Source organism: Odocoileus virginianus, chromosome 27, assembly GCF_023699985.2.
Source record: "Odocoileus virginianus isolate 20LAN1187 ecotype Illinois chromosome 27, Ovbor_1.2, whole genome shotgun sequence".
NCBI classification, from domain to species: Eukaryota; Metazoa; Chordata; class Mammalia; order Artiodactyla; family Cervidae; genus Odocoileus; species Odocoileus virginianus.
In genome coordinates this window covers 40,439,285-40,456,300 of record NC_069700.1, presented here as the reverse complement: position 1 = coordinate 40,456,300, position 17,016 = coordinate 40,439,285, and the positions used below count along the sequence as shown (strand labels likewise).

The following is a 17,016-nucleotide window of genomic DNA, read 5'->3' as shown; positions in this document are numbered from 1 at the left end:
TGAATGAAGATGGCATACAGAATTCTTAGCAAAGAGCAGCGTATGTACACAGCTGTGCATTCATCTTCCACAGCTGATGACACCACATTACAAATACAGTGACGGTGGTGTGGTAAATATTTTATATCACACAATATTACATAACAGTAACAAATAGGAAAGGATGACATGCAGCTAGGGCATCTAACTGAAGCAAATGAATGCACCTTAAAGCATCCTAAAGAGATTTTCTCTTGTGGACTGTAGTTCATTCAAGTGCTATAACTGGTATTTATGCAACGCTTATCAGAATACGCAGAAGCTATGAGGTCTCTCATCCATTAAACCTTCCTTTAGCCTGAATTCCAGCAGAACTAAACAGGACATTATCATTGTGCAATTTTAATGACTGAATGTACCATTTCTGAATAACACGATACTCTGTTTTTAGATCCATTATGACCCATGACCTTCAAGATTCTAATATTTTAATATTTTTAGTTTTAAACTGAAAAAGATTCCGAAAAAACTCAGCCTCATATTCTAATATTTAAATTCGGCGGGGGGGGGGGGGGGCCCTCGACGGATAAAGCTGTTGAAGAGAGCTCCCACCCAGGACCCAAAGCACTGGTAGGGATAGGCAAGGCCAAGAGGCCAGAACTCTCAGCCAACAGCACACACAGGGACACAGTGCTTCCCGTCCTCTGTACAGGCCACCACATCATGCCTTCCTTGTGTCTCCATGTGTATGTGGTACAAACCCAGCACAGGCCTGTGTACTCAGTAAACGCTGGGCAGATGCCTCGCTCCGTTTCAGGCGGGTGAGCACGCAGGTGGGCATCCTCACGGGAGTGACTGGAGGTCCAGTCCAGCTGCAATGTCAGGACAAGGCTAGGACCGGGGACGGGGCGGGGGCGGAAGTCAGAACCCCGGCCCCAGGCTGCCGTGTCCCCACAGTCACTCAGAAACCGCTCAGGCGCGTTCTGGGATGTCACTGGGCAACGAGAACGGACCTAGCATGAGTGCTGCTGCACAAGAGAGCCCAGCACAAATTCCACACGCGGCATGACTGTTCACACCAGCACCCAGAGCTGGAGCGGTGAGCAGCAAGGAGACAGGGGACGGAGCAACGGAAAAGCTCTAAGACTGACCAAGCTGACGGTCGCAGAGCTTTATCACTATCAAAAATCAACGATTTTTACACCTCATATGAGTGAGCCATGGAGTATGTGAAGTATATCTCAGAATGAGTGTTAGAAAAAAAAAAAAAACAGAACACAGTAACCACACAGCATTCAGGCCGATAAGGGAACCGTCATAACCACCCTCCACGGCCCTTCTGGAGGACTTTCCCCCCTCTACGAGTCCAGAGCAAGCCTGCATCCCCAGAGCCTCGTCCAGCAGGTGGGAAGAGAGGAGCCAGAGCAGAAGGCGCCTGCGGCTCAGGGCGCACTGGGGGTGCAGAGCGAGAAGGAGAAGCTTGGCTCTCCCCTGCCCACCCCCCGCCTTCCTCCTGCCTACAAACCAAGGACGGAACGGACGGAACAGCGTGCGCTCCCCCTGAAGTCAGTGTGAGGCTCAACAGCGGGTGAGCAGAGGGCGCAAGCGGGGCTTCTGACCACCTGCCACCACCGCTGCCTGACACTGAGAGTGTCCTCCCCTCAGAATCGCCTGCAGCATCACTGCGGACCTCCGGACACCACTGAGTTATCACCACACACGGCCAAACAAGAGACGCCACAGCGGTCACAAACATTAACCCCGTTTTCAAATTCAAGATGAATCTATACTTATACATCTTTCTTTCTTATAAAAAGGGTGGATAATACTTATAAATTCCTCAGGTATGTGAAATCTAAACAAAATGAAGTTTAATTAGTAATTTGCAAAAAAAAAAAAGATGTACAGAAAAACACTGTAAATCCTTATTTTAAAGCTTTTCTAGATCAAAATGTAATCTTAAATATTCACAGAGGAAAAAAACCAGCAAAGCTTCACTAAGAAAGGTCCTTGACAGAGTAGAAACCAGGTGAATTTAGCAAAGAAATTTTGAATTAGACATTCTTCATGTGGGGAAAAAAGGGCGAAGTTACAGAAAATTAAGGGAGTGGCCAGAGAAATGCCTGTCTCTGAAAAGAATCTGACCATCACAGAAGCCCAAGAGGAAAGAACACAGCCAGATTCTGTTCATTTGCTCTGCTTGATTATACTTTATACTTCCATGAAGCCAAAACAAAGAAAAGAGAAAAACTAACTTTTCAAGTAAAAAGTCACCAAATAGGCCTGAACAGAAACGAGTTTCCATTCTGGGGTACACATTAGATTCAACAAGGAGCCTTTTAAAAAATGAAGAACAGAGGAATAGATAAAGAAGATGTGGTACATATATACAGTGGAATATTACTCAGGCATAAAAAAGCACAAAACCGTGCCATCTGCAGATATGTGGAAGGACCTAGAGATGGTCATACATAGCGAAGTAAGTCAGAAAGAGAGAAACAAATACTGCTTATTAACACATTTATATGGAATAGAAAATTGGTACAGACGAACCTACTTGCAAAGCAGAAACAGACACAGAGATGGAGAGAACATATGAATACCCAGTGGGTAAGGGGGAGGTGGTATGAACTGAGAGACGGTGACTGACATATATACACTACTGACACTGTGTATAAAAGAGAGCTCCATAACCAGTGAGAACCTACCACAGCACAAGGAACTCTGTCAAGGCTCTGTGGTGACCAGAGTGGGAAAGAATTCCAAAGAAGAGGGGCCATGTGTATACATACTGCTGATTCACTTTGCTGTACAGTACAAACTAACGCAATAGTATAAAGCAACTATATTCCAACACAAATCATTTTTGAAAAGCCCCGGCCTGGTAGCTAGAGCTCTGGGTGGGGAGGGCGGGTTCTGGTAAAGCCCCAGGTGAACCTGATGCTCAGCTGGGTGAGGACCGCCGAGCTCTGCCTGGTGCACCACAGCTACAGCCTGCATGGTGCCCGCAGGGCGGCAGCCGCTGGTGGGCAAACACATGTGACTAATGCTCTGCAGTTTCCCGTCCTCCCTGAGGTGCGGGCTGCCCCTCATCACCAGAGCACCCTCTCCTCCAGGTACCTCATCACGCTACAACGCTAACTGGCTTCCCAGATGTACATTTAAGGCCAACTGAGAAGTCCTTACTGTGCCAAGCACCCCTGATGAGATTCTAAAAGATAGGATCCACTACTTAGCATAAGACCTAATGCAAGTAGTTCTTCAAAAGGAGAGTTTAGGCTTACTGAAGCAGAAAAGCAAAAGCCTTTAATATGAAACTGTAATTATGATTTCAGGTTTGTGGGCTTCACTGCCTGCAACACACAGGAATTCAGTGAAGAGTGGCTTTCTGCATGTAACTGCCTTTCCTAGAGAAAACCAATTTGATCCAAAAAAGACTAGAATGGAATACAGATAATTACACACTTACAATTGTCTTCTGCTCTCCAAAGCAAACTTTCAAAAGTATGCTTTTATTTTAAGCAAAATAATTTTCCCTTTTTAATCTAATAAAATAATAAGGTCAAATTTTCACATTTGCCTCTGATTAAATTTAACTAGCTATCCTCAGACTTGAACATTATAAGATTTCATATTGATTAAATTCCTCTATTCCCCCCAACAGAATGATGAATTGTTCCAACAAAAAAATTCAAACCAAGGACTTAAAAGGCGTCAGTTTAAGGATGTGACAAGCAGCGCACCCAGGCAGAAACCGACTGACGGCCAGCGCATGGTGACTCCGCCCCACACTTGATTCCCATTCGGAGGGCAGACCTTGAGCCCTGTCTTCTCGGGCAAAAGTCACACTTACAGCTCCAGGTGTATCCTTCAAGTCTCTGCCTCCATCCTACTCAGCTATCTGTCCTCTCCATCCATCAGAGTCACCTAACTGATGGCTGACTCTAGAATTAACTCCAGCTACAGGTAGGCCTTTTTGATAAGTTTCAAGTATTACCTGGCCAACAGCAACAATTCTCCAGAAAAACAGCACATCACAGAACAAGTGTTCTGAATAAACATTACCAAAGTCTACTTTATTTTTTTTTTCATTTATTTTTATTAGTTGGAGGCTAATTACTTCACAACATTGCAGTGGGTTTTGTCATACATTGACATGAATCAGCCATGGAGTTACATGTATTCCCCATCCCGATCCCCCCTTCCCACCTCCCTCTCCACCCGATTCCTCTGGGTCTTCCCAGTGCACCAGGCCCGAGCACTTGTCTCATGCATCCCACCTGGGCTGGTGATCTGTTTCACTATAGATAATATACATGCTGTTCTTTCGAAACATCCCACCCTCGCCTTCTCCCACAGAGTCCAAAAGTCTGTTCTGTACATCTGAGTCTCTTTTTCTGTTTTGCATATAGGGTTATCATTACCATCTTTCTAAATTCCATATATATGTGTTAGTATGCTGTAATGTTCTTTATCTTTCTGGCTTACTTCACTCTGTATAATGGGCTCCAGTTTCATCCATCTCATTAGAACTGATTCAAATGAATTCTTTTTAACAGCTGAGTAATATCCAAAGTCTGCTTTATAATAACTTGCATCTTTTCAAATGTTTGGCTTAAGTTTTACTTTCTCTCATATCTTGAACAAAATACATAAAATTCAACATTTCGTGTATGTAGTAGACATTGTCATCACACAAAGCTCTCTTACTCAAGTGTTAAGCTTAATTTGTTTCAAGAAAAAGAAGGTACTTTGAAGATTCACCTGATTTGTGTAACTTTATAATGTGGGAAGATGTGCACCACCGTTTCTGCAGCCTCCTCAGGAGCTGGGCGGCCCAGCAGTGCCTGCTGCGCACCCCACCCCCGCAGGACGGAATGAGCAGCACAGGCAGGGCCCCACCTGCGGAGGGACACCGGCCGGGGCCGGCCCCTCCACCCCGCCCGCCTCCCCTCTCTGCTAACCTTCATTTTCTCACCTGCCCTACTCTGTGGGCGGACACTGGACGGGGGGCCGGCCCCTCCACCCCGCCCGCCTCCCCTCTCTGCTAACCTTCATTTTCTCACCTGCCCTACTCTGCGGGCAGACACTGGCCGGGGCCGGCCCCTCCACCCCGCCCGCCTCCCCTCTCTGCTAACCTTCATTTTCTCACCTGCCCTACTCTGTGCTTCCTCCTCTCCTCTAACTCTGCTATTAAAAGCAATGTTTCTGCCTTTCTGTGAACCAGTCTACTGCCCTTCTTTCTCTCACTACCGACTTTCCTCTAGACTTTGACAACCTCCTCCTCCCGTCCCTCAGGTCGCCTCTCCTGCCCCCCAGCCTGTCCGCCTTCCTGCCCCGTCACCCCCACCGCCCCCTCTCCTGCCTCCGCCCGCCTCAGCGTGTCCCTCCACTGTCCCCTCGGGGCCTGTCCTGGTGTCAGCCCCAGGAGCTCACACCTCATGGGACCATCCAAGTTCCTTTCCTGAACCAGGGACTCCCTGGAGAAAGGAAAGATCTAAAATTCCAAGGAACCAGAAAAACTATAGACTCTGGGTGGTGTTTTGTTTTTGCTTTTGTTTTTAAAAAGGCGAACATATCACACTATAAAACTAACAACAACCTCAGATGTGCAGATGATACCACCATAATGATAGAAAGTGAAGACGAACTAAATAGCCTATTGATGAAGGTAAAAGAGGAGAGTGAAAAGCTGGCTTAAAATTCAACGTTCAAAAAACTAAGATCATGGCATCCAGTCCCTTCACTTCATGGCAAATAGAGGGGAAAACAATGCAAACAGTGACTGTATTTTCTTGCGCTCCAAAATCACTGTGGATAGTTACTGTAGCCATGAAATTAAAAGATACTTCCTCCTTAAAAGAAAAGCTATGACAAACCTAGACAGCATGTTAAAAAGCAGAGACATCACTTTGCCAACAAAGGTCCATAGAGTCAAACCTACGGTTTTTCCAGTAGGCATGTACGGTTGTGAAAGCTGGACCAAAAAGAAGGCTGAGCATCGAAGAATTGATACTTTCAAACTGTGGTGCTAGAGAAAGACTCTTGAGAATCCCTTGAAGAGCAAGGAAGTCAAACCAGTCCATCCAAAAGGAAATCAACCCTAAATATTCATTGAAAGGACTAATGCTGAAGCTGAAGCTCCAATACTTTGGCCACCTGATGCGAGGAGCTGACTTATTGGAAAAGACCCTGATGCTAAGAAAGACTAAGGGCAGGAGAAGGGGACGACAGAGGATGAGATGGTTGGATGGCATCACGGACTCAACAGACATGAGTTTGAGCAAGCTCTGGGAGATGGTGAAGGACAGAGAAGCCTAGTGTGCTGCAGTCCACGGGGTCACACAGAGTTGGTCATGACTTAGGGACTGAACAACAACAACAATAATAACACTGTCACAGTGAACCAACTTGATTATTATTGCAATTTCCACTGATACTTTGACAAAAATTGGGTAGAGAGAATTAGGTTCAATCTTACAGAATTAAGTAGGTGGTATGAAAAGTGAAAGTGAAAGTGAAGTCGCTGAGTCGTGTCTTAACTCTTTGCAATCCCATGGACAGAGGAGCCTGGTGGGCCAGGTGCCTCCATTCATGGGATTTTCCCGGCAAGAGTACTGGAGTGGGTTGCCATTTCCTTCTCCAGGAGATCTTCCCAACCCAGGGATCGAACCCGGGTCTCCTGCACTGCAGGCAGATGCTTTACCATCTGAGCCACCAGGGAAGTAGACAGTATGCTCATCTCTATATCTGCACCCTGGAAGCCATGGCCAGGACTTGTTCTGGGAAATGGCGATGAGGATCCTGCATTGTAGGCAGACGCTTTACCATCTGAGCCACCAGGGAAGTAGACGGTATGCTCATCTCTATATCTGCACCCTGGAAGCCATGGCCAGGACTTGTTCTGGGAAATGGCGATGAGGATCCTGCACTGCAGGCAGACGCTTTACCATCTGAGCCACCAGGGAAGTAGACGGTATGCTCATCTCTATATCTGCACCCTGGAAGCCATGGCCAGGACTTGTTCTGGGAAATGGCGATGAGGAGGGAGAGTCAGTGGGGAGGAATACATCAAGTGCCAACACCAAGGAGAAGGTCTGGTCTCAGTGAAAACCTAGAATCCAGGCACCATCTGACCACAAAAGCAAACGTACAAAATAACAGGCTGTAAGTAAGGCTAACTGTAACTAAAGTCTAGTAAGATTTTTGCAAGACAATGGACATTAATTCCACCGAACTATTAATACCTGCTAACAGGGAGGCTTACTCCTTGGAAGGAAAGTTATGACCAACCTAGACAGCATATTAAAAAGCAGAGACATTACTTTGCCAACAAAGGTCTGTCTAATCAAGGCTATGGTTTTTCCAGTGGTCATGTAGGGATGTGAGAGTTGGACTGTGAAGAAAGCTGAGTGCTGAAAAATTGATGCTTTGCAACTGTGGTGTTGGAGAAGACTCTTGAGAGTGCCTTGGACTGCAAGGAGATCCAACCAGTCCATCCTAAAGGAGATCAGTCCTGGGTGTTCATTGGAAGGACTGATGCTAATGCTGAAACTCCAGTACTTTGGCCACCTCATGCAAAGAGCTGACTCATTGGAAAAGACCCTGATGCTGGGAGGGATTGGGGTCAGGAGGAGAAGGGGACGACAGAGGATGAGATGGCTGGATGGCATCATCGACTCGATGGACATGAGTTTGAGTGAACTCCAGGAGTTGGTGATGGACAGGGAGGCCTGGCATGCTGCAATTCATGGGGTCGCAAAGAGTCAGACACAACTGAGCGACTGAACTGGAATCAGTCGTGTTCAACTCTTTGTGACCCCATGAATTGCAGCACGCCAGGCCTGCCTGTCCATCACCAACTCCCCAGTCCACCCAAACCCATGTCCATTGAGTCAGTGATGCCACCCAACCATCTCATCCTCTGTCGTCCCCTTCTCCTCCTGACTTCAATCTTTTCCAGCATCACGGTCTTTTCCAATGAGTCGACTCTTTGCATCAGGTGGCCAAAGTAATGGAGCTTCATCTTCATCTTCATCTTCATCAGTCCTTCCAATGAATATTCAGGACTGATTTCCTTTAGGATGGACTGGGTGGATCTCCTTGCAGTCCAAGGGACTCTCAAGAGTCTTCTTCCAACACCACTGTTAGAAAGCATCAATTCTTCAGCACTCAGCTCAGCTCAGGGGGGCTATATACAATTATTTAATAAGTATATTTTCCAGTATAAATTCTCAATGTCATTTAAACGTTAAAGCAGAATCCTAGGATTTCAGGTTTCCAAAGTCATCCTAAAATATGTTGACATATTTACTCTCTACACATTATTCTACCAAAGCAGCAACTCTCTAGTCTTAAGTTTTGCTGGAAATTACCTGAACAATCAGAATAGAATTCTTCCCCCATATTCTACTTACAGCAATTAGCCCACTAAAAACTTAAGCCAACTAACTTGTGATGGAATTTAAGTGAAGAGGCACCCAGCTCTCAGAATACAGCACCAGAGAGAAAAGAAGACAGCCAGGATGAGAGGGTTACATCCAGTGAAGAAACAGAAGCGTTTCCAAATATTTGTAAGATGTGGCTGAAACGATTAGGGGAAAATGGAAAGCACTTCTAATAAAATGCGACAAGACTCAAATTAAAATCCACCTACATTACTGTTCTAGGAAGCAGAATTTATTGAACACTATTTGTCCAAAAGATAATCTGTATTTCTAAAGGTGAACTTCAGTTAAAATGGAAGGTCAGGGTAACTCAACCTACTGTATTTTTAGCTTTTAATGCACTAGAAATTGACAGATAAAAGTTCTCAATGGGAAATTTTACAAAAGAGCGAAATTTAAAAGGATGAGAATGCAGAAAAAAATTATGTTCAAATGTAGGCAGAGAAAGTTTATAACAATAAACAAAAACTCTGAAAGCTAGAGTCTTTTTAAGATTTAGATACTTTGCTAGGTTCCTAGTAAGTATGTATCTATTAATAAATTAGTACTATTTTAAAACAAATTAATATATAAGTACAAATTAGTATGTTTTAAACATACAGCTCTAAACAAATGGAAAACTGAGTATCTCTTCTGCTGGTATTTGTTAAAATATTCAACATGAATTCAAATCTCCAGCTTCAGTCCCTGGCTCTCAGTGGTCATTCTGAATCAAGGATAAAAACTCAATCTATTTTCATACCTTGCATACAAAACAGCTTAATTCACCAAAAATCAATAAGTCAAATATTCAGCTGCTCTGTGAACTCTGATTAGAGAATTCGTATCACTCAGGTCACAGTGTTCTACCTGCTTTTTCAAGTTTTTCCCATGAACAGTCAATACCAGGGTTGCATGTTCCCAGGTTTACATGTCACTCTCAGTTCTGACTGTAATGCTGAGAAAACCAGAAATGTGGTTCAGGAGTGTTTTCACATGAAGGGTGCAGAGAGCCTGCCTGCTGTGAAAACACCAACAGTGCAGCGGGCACCACAGCTTCCCTCTGGAGAGTCCACTTCAGGGACCCAGAGCGACGGGTCCAGGAGGAGCGTCTACTGGGAAGAGGGGGCTGTGGGGGTGGGGGCAGGCCCGGGGGCAGGCCCAGGTACCGGTCCAGTGATGCCTGTGACTGTGCAGAGAGGCCTGTGAGGGCAGCGGCAACGAGATTCCCACCCACACCCCGGATGTGCTCCCAGAGCCTCCTCATCACCACTGCCTCACCATCGGGGTGGCTCTGCAGCAGTTCATGAACAAATGCAGCCGTTAAGTCTGGGGTCCAAGCCTGAGGACTGAGCGAAGACAGTCGGGGGAAAGAAACTAGAGAGCAGGTGAGTTCAGCATCTCAATTTGGAAAAAAAAAAAAAAGTGCACTTTAGCCCCAGACAGGCATAGGGAAATGGTTCCACAGATGCCCAGTTAAGAAAGAAATGGTTTGTTCTACTGGACTCACAGTTATCACTCAACAAGTGTGTGCCGCAGCATCAGCCAGGGTACTAGCTATCAGCGTGACTTCAACCAACAAGTTCAAGTAGAAACAGTAATTTGTTAAAAAGATCTAGGCACTGAATGCAGCCAGCCTGGCAGTGGATGACGAATAAGATCCAGTTATGTCCAACACTGGCTCCCGGGAGAAGCCACTGCTGTTTCCAGGCACAGACTCACGGTGTGCCCTGGATGGCCTCCAGCCCTCCCGTCTCTGCAAAGGCTGCTGGTGACCCTGAGAGCCCAGCTGCTGCTCCTGCCTGACCCTCAGGAGATGGGCTCTCCTTGGTTGCCTCCTATTTGGCAAAAGGGACAAACGCATCAAATGCCCACACCCGAGCTTCAAGAAGAGCTGGGAAGGTGGGTGTCTGACATTCTCCACTTATGTAAGAGGAGGAAGGCTCTGTCCTCACAGGAGAAAGTCAGGGTCTCCATGTGCAGACATTCCCTAGGAAACTAGAGAGAGTGAGAGTGAAAGTCACTCAGTCGTGTCCCACTCTTTAAGACCCCGTGGATTATACAGTCCATGAGATTCTCCAGGCCAGAACACTGGAGTGGGTAGCCTTTCCCTTCTCCAGGGGGATCCTCCCAACCCAGGGGTCGAACCCAGGTCTCTCACATTGCAGGTGGATTCTTTACCAGCTGAGCCACAAGGGAAGTCCAAGAATAATGGAGAGGGTAGCCTATCCCTTCTCCAGTGGATTTTCCCGTTATAGGAGTTGAACCAGGGTCTTCTGCATTGCAGGCAGATTCTTTACCAACTGAGCTCTGAGGGAAGCCCAAGGAAACAAGATATGGGGCCAGAATCAGTGCCAGAAGCAGCACTGTGACGACTGTCTTACGGTACTGGTGCACACAGCAAAGAGAAAGACTGCAGGGCAGAGGACAGGACTTGGTCTGAGTAAAAGCACCCCAGGAAGCTTTTGGAGGGACTGCAGAGCACAGCTGTGGAGGATGCAGATTCCAGGGGCCATGCCCATATTAAAACACTCAAGAATGGTGGTGATGATGACAACTGTGAAAATACTAACGACGAGGGGACAGGTTCCCAAGCCGGACAGTGGACGTGGAGCACTGGACAATCAGCACAAACAGCCTCTGTGACCACAGAGACTGCTGGCATCATCACTCATCCCATGTCAAGACGCTCGGGAGCTCTGGTGCCTGAATTCACAACAGATACATACTGAGCCAGACTCCAGAAACAAAGACACAGTCTGCATACTCGTGGGGCTTACAGTCTACAGGGAAGCAGCTGAGTCATCAAATGACGACACAAATCCAGGACATCATGACAAAGCAGAGCACGCAGCACTGGGACTGTGTAAGGAAATGTGACCAGGCAGGAGGTAGCCTGACAGAGTGTCCTGCCGGGGACTCACGAGGAGAAGACGGTGTGACCGGGGGGAAGAGGCAGGGCTCAGATGTGGAGAGGCGCCTGACCACATCAAGGGCACCCACCCAACCCCAGGGCAGGCAGGAGGCAACAGCACCACACCCCTCCTCAGGAGCCAGCTCAGACACCAGGCGCTGCTGGACGCCACCAGCACTGAAGAGGGAACCCCAAGGAGGAAGAGGCGATTCATACTCAAAACGTCACGCCCGTGACTGCAAAGGCCTGAACTGTCTGGACTCTGAAGATTCTGTACAGGCACTTACTGGCTCTCCACCTACTTCGGTCCTGTCCTTCACCCACCCAGAATGAGTTTTGAACCACAAAACTAAAAAGGATATATCAAAGACAGAAAAGACCGAGAGACAGGATCCAGGATAATCTCCCTTGTTTCTGGTTGAGGAAATCTGCTATCCTTAGTGACAAAAGCAGGCCAAAGTCCAGGCCCAGATTGCCAATCCAGGACTCTTCCCACAGCTCCTCTACACCTCAGAAAACACTGCGTCCTTAACCTGCCCAGAACCAAAACTAACTTAACTCGCTAAGAAAGCTGGCTCCTTTCTCATCCTGACATAAATAACACTAGTGTGGAACACAACAAACCAGAAAACAAAGAGCAGCACACAGCAGGGGATGCTGGACGACATTCGTTTAACACCTGTCTGCTGTCCTCCAAAATAATTAAATTTTGATTAACTGGAAATTTCCCCTGTTTTGTTAAGGATTCCGCTTTCAAGAGGAATCAGATTATAAGCAAAGAATGGGTGTCAAAGATTTTTTTTGTCAGAAATAATGATCACAGGGAATAAAAACCTGCACTGCAAGCCAGGTGACCCTCTTCCATTAACTCCATTACAGGGAGAAGTCACGGTCAAGATGCTTGAACTGGAAATCAAGGGTCTTTTAAGTGCAAAGGAAACATCCTCCAACACTGAGGGCCCAAGACTGGGTCGCAAAGAAAACAACTAGGACAGTGAACCCCTGACACGACTCTGCATCAGGCTGAGACAGACACAAGAAAGGGTCACTTAAGAGTTTGGACAACTGGTAACAAAGAGGTTAACTAATTTCATGTTTCTAATACCAATTAAGGCCTTTCATTTTTCTGTCAAATAGGAAAAAACATTAGTGCAAAATTATAACATTAATTCAAAGACTTTAGGACAAAAGTTTGGTGAATCCAACATCTTCAAATGGACAGAACTAAGAACGCTAACAAATGAGTTGTTCTGAAAGACCATAACTCTTTTTTCTTCATTGATTTTGATAAAGAGACATTTCTACAACCTTCATCTTTTCATACTTCCAGAAGCTTTAGTTTTCTTTTTTCCATATTCTTCACTCATTTTTACCAAATGGTCACAAACAATCTAAGTTAATCCACTGCTACAGAGTGAACTATCTCCCCAAATTCATGCTTCGCAGCTGTAATGCCCAACTTAATGCATCTGGAGACAGGGTGTTTGGAGGTAATTAAAGCTAGAGGAAGTCCTATGGAAAGAGCCCTAACCCAACAGAACTGATAGACCATATAAGAAGAGAGACTGTCCATCTCCTCACCAGACCCCTAGCCGGGAAAGGGGGCCCTTGTCAGGAAGCTAACTGGCCCACACTTTGATCTTGGACATCCTAGCCTCCAGGTCTGTAAGCATTAACCTTTGTTGTTTAAGCTGCCTCATCTATTGTGTGTTGTCATGCAGCCTAAGCTTAGCAAGACAGAGAGGTTCCACCATTGACTCACTAGGGGAGAAACAATGGAAACATCATCTTTACCACCATCAAGACCACTAACATGCAGATGGGCAGGCGTGTCAATCAGATTTTCACAAATATCTCATTTAAACTCTTTTGCTGTTACTATTCTTACACTGAGGAGAAAGAAACAGTAAAGAGTCTCTGAAGTGGAAGAGAGGGATCTGAGGCCACCCAGTTTGAGTCCAGAGCCCATGTTTTTAAGCACTATGCTATAGCTTGTCTTTCACGTCAGGCTGCTTTACTCTCTAATGTTTTAAATCCTCAGGTAACTTTTCTTATTTTCCAGGTACTCAGTTCAGTCGCTCAGTCATGTCCTACTCTTTGTGACACCATGGACTGCAGCAGGCCTGGCCGCCCTATCCATCACCAATTCCCGGAGTTTACCCAAACTCATGTCCATTGAGTCGGTGATGCCATCCACCCACCTCATCCTCTGTCGTCCCCTTCTCCTCCGGCCCTCAATCTTTCCCAGCATCAGGGTCTTTTCAAATGAGTAAGCTCTTCGAACCAGGTAGCCAAAGTATTGGTTTCAGCTTCAGCAACAGTCCTTCCAATGAATATTCAGGACTGATTTCCAGGATTAACTGGTTGAATCTCCTTGCACTTCAAGGGACTCTCAAGAGTCTTCTCCAACATGACAGTTCAAAGGCATCAATTCTTCAGCACTCAGCATTCTTTATGGTCCAATTCTCATATCCATACATGACTAATGGAAAAACCATAGATTTGACTAGACGGATCTCTGTCGAAAAAGTAATGTCCCTGCTTTTTAATATGCTGTCTAAGTTTGTCATAGCTTTTCTTCCGAAAAGTAAGCGTCTTTTAATTTCATGGCTGCAGTCACCACCTGCAGTGATTTTGGAGCCCAAGAAAATAAAGTCTCTCACTGTTTCCATTGTTTCCCCATCTATTTGCCTTGAAGTGATGGGACCAGATGTCATAATCTTCATTGTTTGAACATTGAGTTTTAAGCCAACGTTTTCACTCTTCTCTTTCATTTTCATCAAGGGGCTCTTTAGCTCCTCTTTGCTTTCTGCCATATCTGAGGTTATTGATATTTCTCCTGGGAGTCTTGATTACAGCTTGTGCTTCATCCGGCCTGGCATTTTGCATGATGTACTCTGCATATAAGTTAAATAAACAGGGTGACAATATGCAGCCTTGATGTACTCCTTTCCCAATTTGGAACCAATCCGTTTTTCCATATCTGGTTCTGTTGCTTCTTGACCTGCGTACAGATTTCTCAGGAGGCAGGTCAGGTGGTCTGGTATTCCCGTCTCTTGGAAGAATTTTCCGCAGTTTGCTGTGATCCACACAGTCAAAGGATTTGACCTAATCAATAAAGCAGAAGTAGATGTTTTTCTGGAACTCTCTTGCTTTTTTGATGATCCAATGGATGTTGGCAATTTGATCTCTGGTTCCTTTGCCTTTTCTAAATCCAGCTTCAACATCTGGAAGTTCTTGGTTCACGTACTGTTGAAGCCTGGCTTGGAGAATTTTGAGCATTACTTTCCTAGCGTGTGAGATGAGTGCAACTGTGTGGTAGTTTGAGCATTCTTTGGCATTGCCTTTCTTTGGGATTGGAATGAAAAGTGACCTTTTCCAGTCCTGTGGGCCACCGCTGAGTTTTCCCAACTTGCTGACATATTGAGGGCAGCACTTTCACAGAATCATCTTTCAGGATTTGAAATAACTCAACTAGAATTCCATTACCTCCACTAGCTTTGTTCACTGTGATGCTTCCTAAGGCCCACTTGACTTTGCACTCCAGGATGTCTGGCTGAAGGTGAGTGATCACACCTTGGTTATCTGGGTCCTGAAGATCTTTTTTGTACAGTTCTTCTGTGTAATCTTGCCACCTCTTCTTAATATCTTCTTCTTCTGTTAGGTCCATACCATTTCTGTCCTTTATTGAGCCCATCTTTGCATGAAATGTTCCCTTGGTATCTCTAATTTTCTTGACGAGATCTCTGGTCTTTCCCATTCTATTGTTTTCCTCTATTCCTTTGCATTGATCATTGATTCCAGGTATTAGTCCACGTAAATTTGTTTTAATGCTATCGCTTTTACATACAAAAGGGTACTCCAGAACTGGATGATCCAATTCTGTGGAGAGAGAAGAGTGGGCATTTACTGTGTCTGACACAGACCAGCATTTATATACACAAGTTCTTTTTTCGTGAATTCCCTACTATCTTCTTAAAGGCCTGTACTGTCAAAATTCAGCAAAGTCAGCTAAAGATAGCTTCCCTGGTGGTTCAGCAGTAAAGATTCTGCCTGCCAAGCAGGAGAAGCGGGTTTGATCCCTGGATCAGGAAGGTCCCCTGGAGGAGGAAATGGCAACCCACTCCAGGATTCTTCCCTGAAAAATCCCAGGACAGAGGAGCCTGGGGGCTACAGTCCATCGGGTTGCAAAAAGCTGGACATAAACTAGCAACCAAACAGCAGCAGCAGGAAGAGAACCACATGAGCACATCCTGATATCCAGTATCTCTCCTCTCTTGCAGGCTGGTTTCCCCTGAACCTACTGTGGGATCCAGCTAGAGCACATGCTAGGTGCTCTGCGACACCACTCGGGCCCTCAGAAACAATGAAGCCGCACCTGCACATCTGCCAGAAGCTTCTATGGTCAGAACCCATCAAAGCGAGAACGGCTTAGGATAGTTTAGCACTAACTGGGTGCCCTTGATCAGGGTCTACCCAACTCAGCGAGACCAGCAGGGAAGGAGCAAGCAGGCAAACAGGAAGAGCACCAGCTCCTCTGACAGCAGAACAAGGAGACCATCGGGATCAGGGCTCATCGTCCCATCAGGCCAGCAGAGCTCACCCAGAGGGGCTTCATGTTTCAGGTACCATTTGCTGGCTTTACTTCCCAGAAGCTATTTTCAAAGCTACGCCCGACCTGAGCCTTCTCTGCTCTTCCCACTACTCCATGCTGCTGTGCGAGCCCTGACTGTCCCCTTTCTTTCACGGATCGTATCATCCTTAAACACTGATACTCAACCTTCCTGAGATGAGGGGCTCCAGGCTTTCTTGAGTGAAATCCTGCTGCAGCGACGTACATTTTTCTTATCTGTGTCATTAATCAATAAAGGCGCTGATGAGAAGTCACTCACCATTATGAGCCCCTCAGCTGAGCTGGAGCATCGCTCAGATAAAACTCAGAATAAGAAGCCGTTACACTTCATAAAACTGATTTTACCCCAGTGAAACTTAGCTAAGGAGTCCTGCATTTTTCACAGAGAAAATCCAAGAGCAAGGAAAGCACAGCTTAGAAACAGTTTCATAAATTAATAATATTACTTTTGCAATAAATCAAACCCACAGAGAAATTTCAGAAATTATACCTAGAAGTCAACCTTAAAGTTCAATTTAAAGGCACTAAAAAAAAAGAAAAAGTAAAATCAAACTGACAGCCATAAGCCACGCCTAATCAAAGACCTAAATCAGTTAACTCTTAAAAGGCACTTTTGAAAATGACAGAGGTGTAAAATCCAGTAGATTTAATATTTAACTTCCTAAAGAAGACAAACTTAAGAAGCATTACAGAATAATACCGTGGTGGTTTCCACAAGCATTGTGGCCTATGAAATCGCAGAGACTGTTCAATTCTCAAAGGAGAAGCTTACTGAGACTTGGGTATATTCCAAAATACCTAAGAAGGCTCTGCAAAGACTTGCCATAAACCATCACTAAATACACCAACAAATTTAACATGTTCCTAACTTTTCTACTGGCAGCAAGTGACCACCAGTAGAAAATTTTTCTAGACTCACCCTCCCTCTGATATCTGACAAGCTACTTTTACCTCTGCGTGCATGCATGCTAAGTCGTTTTCAGTCGGGTCCAACTCTTGGTGACCCCGTGGACTGTAGCCCACCAGGCTCCTCTGTCCATGGGATTCCCCAGGCAAGAATACTG

At 45.6% G+C, this 17,016-nt stretch overlaps 1 protein-coding gene and 1 non-coding gene across 6 annotated transcripts in view; both read right to left on the bottom strand.

Annotated features, from left to right (window-relative positions):
• PRIM2 (DNA primase subunit 2) overlaps window positions 1–17,016 on the bottom strand; it is a 393,899-nt gene that overhangs the window by 236,149 nt on the left and 140,734 nt on the right. The window lies entirely within an intron of this gene.
• Window positions 6,632–6,703, bottom strand: TRNAC-GCA (transfer RNA cysteine (anticodon GCA)). Its single transcript has one exon. It is a non-coding gene; the product is annotated as a tRNA-Cys (tRNA).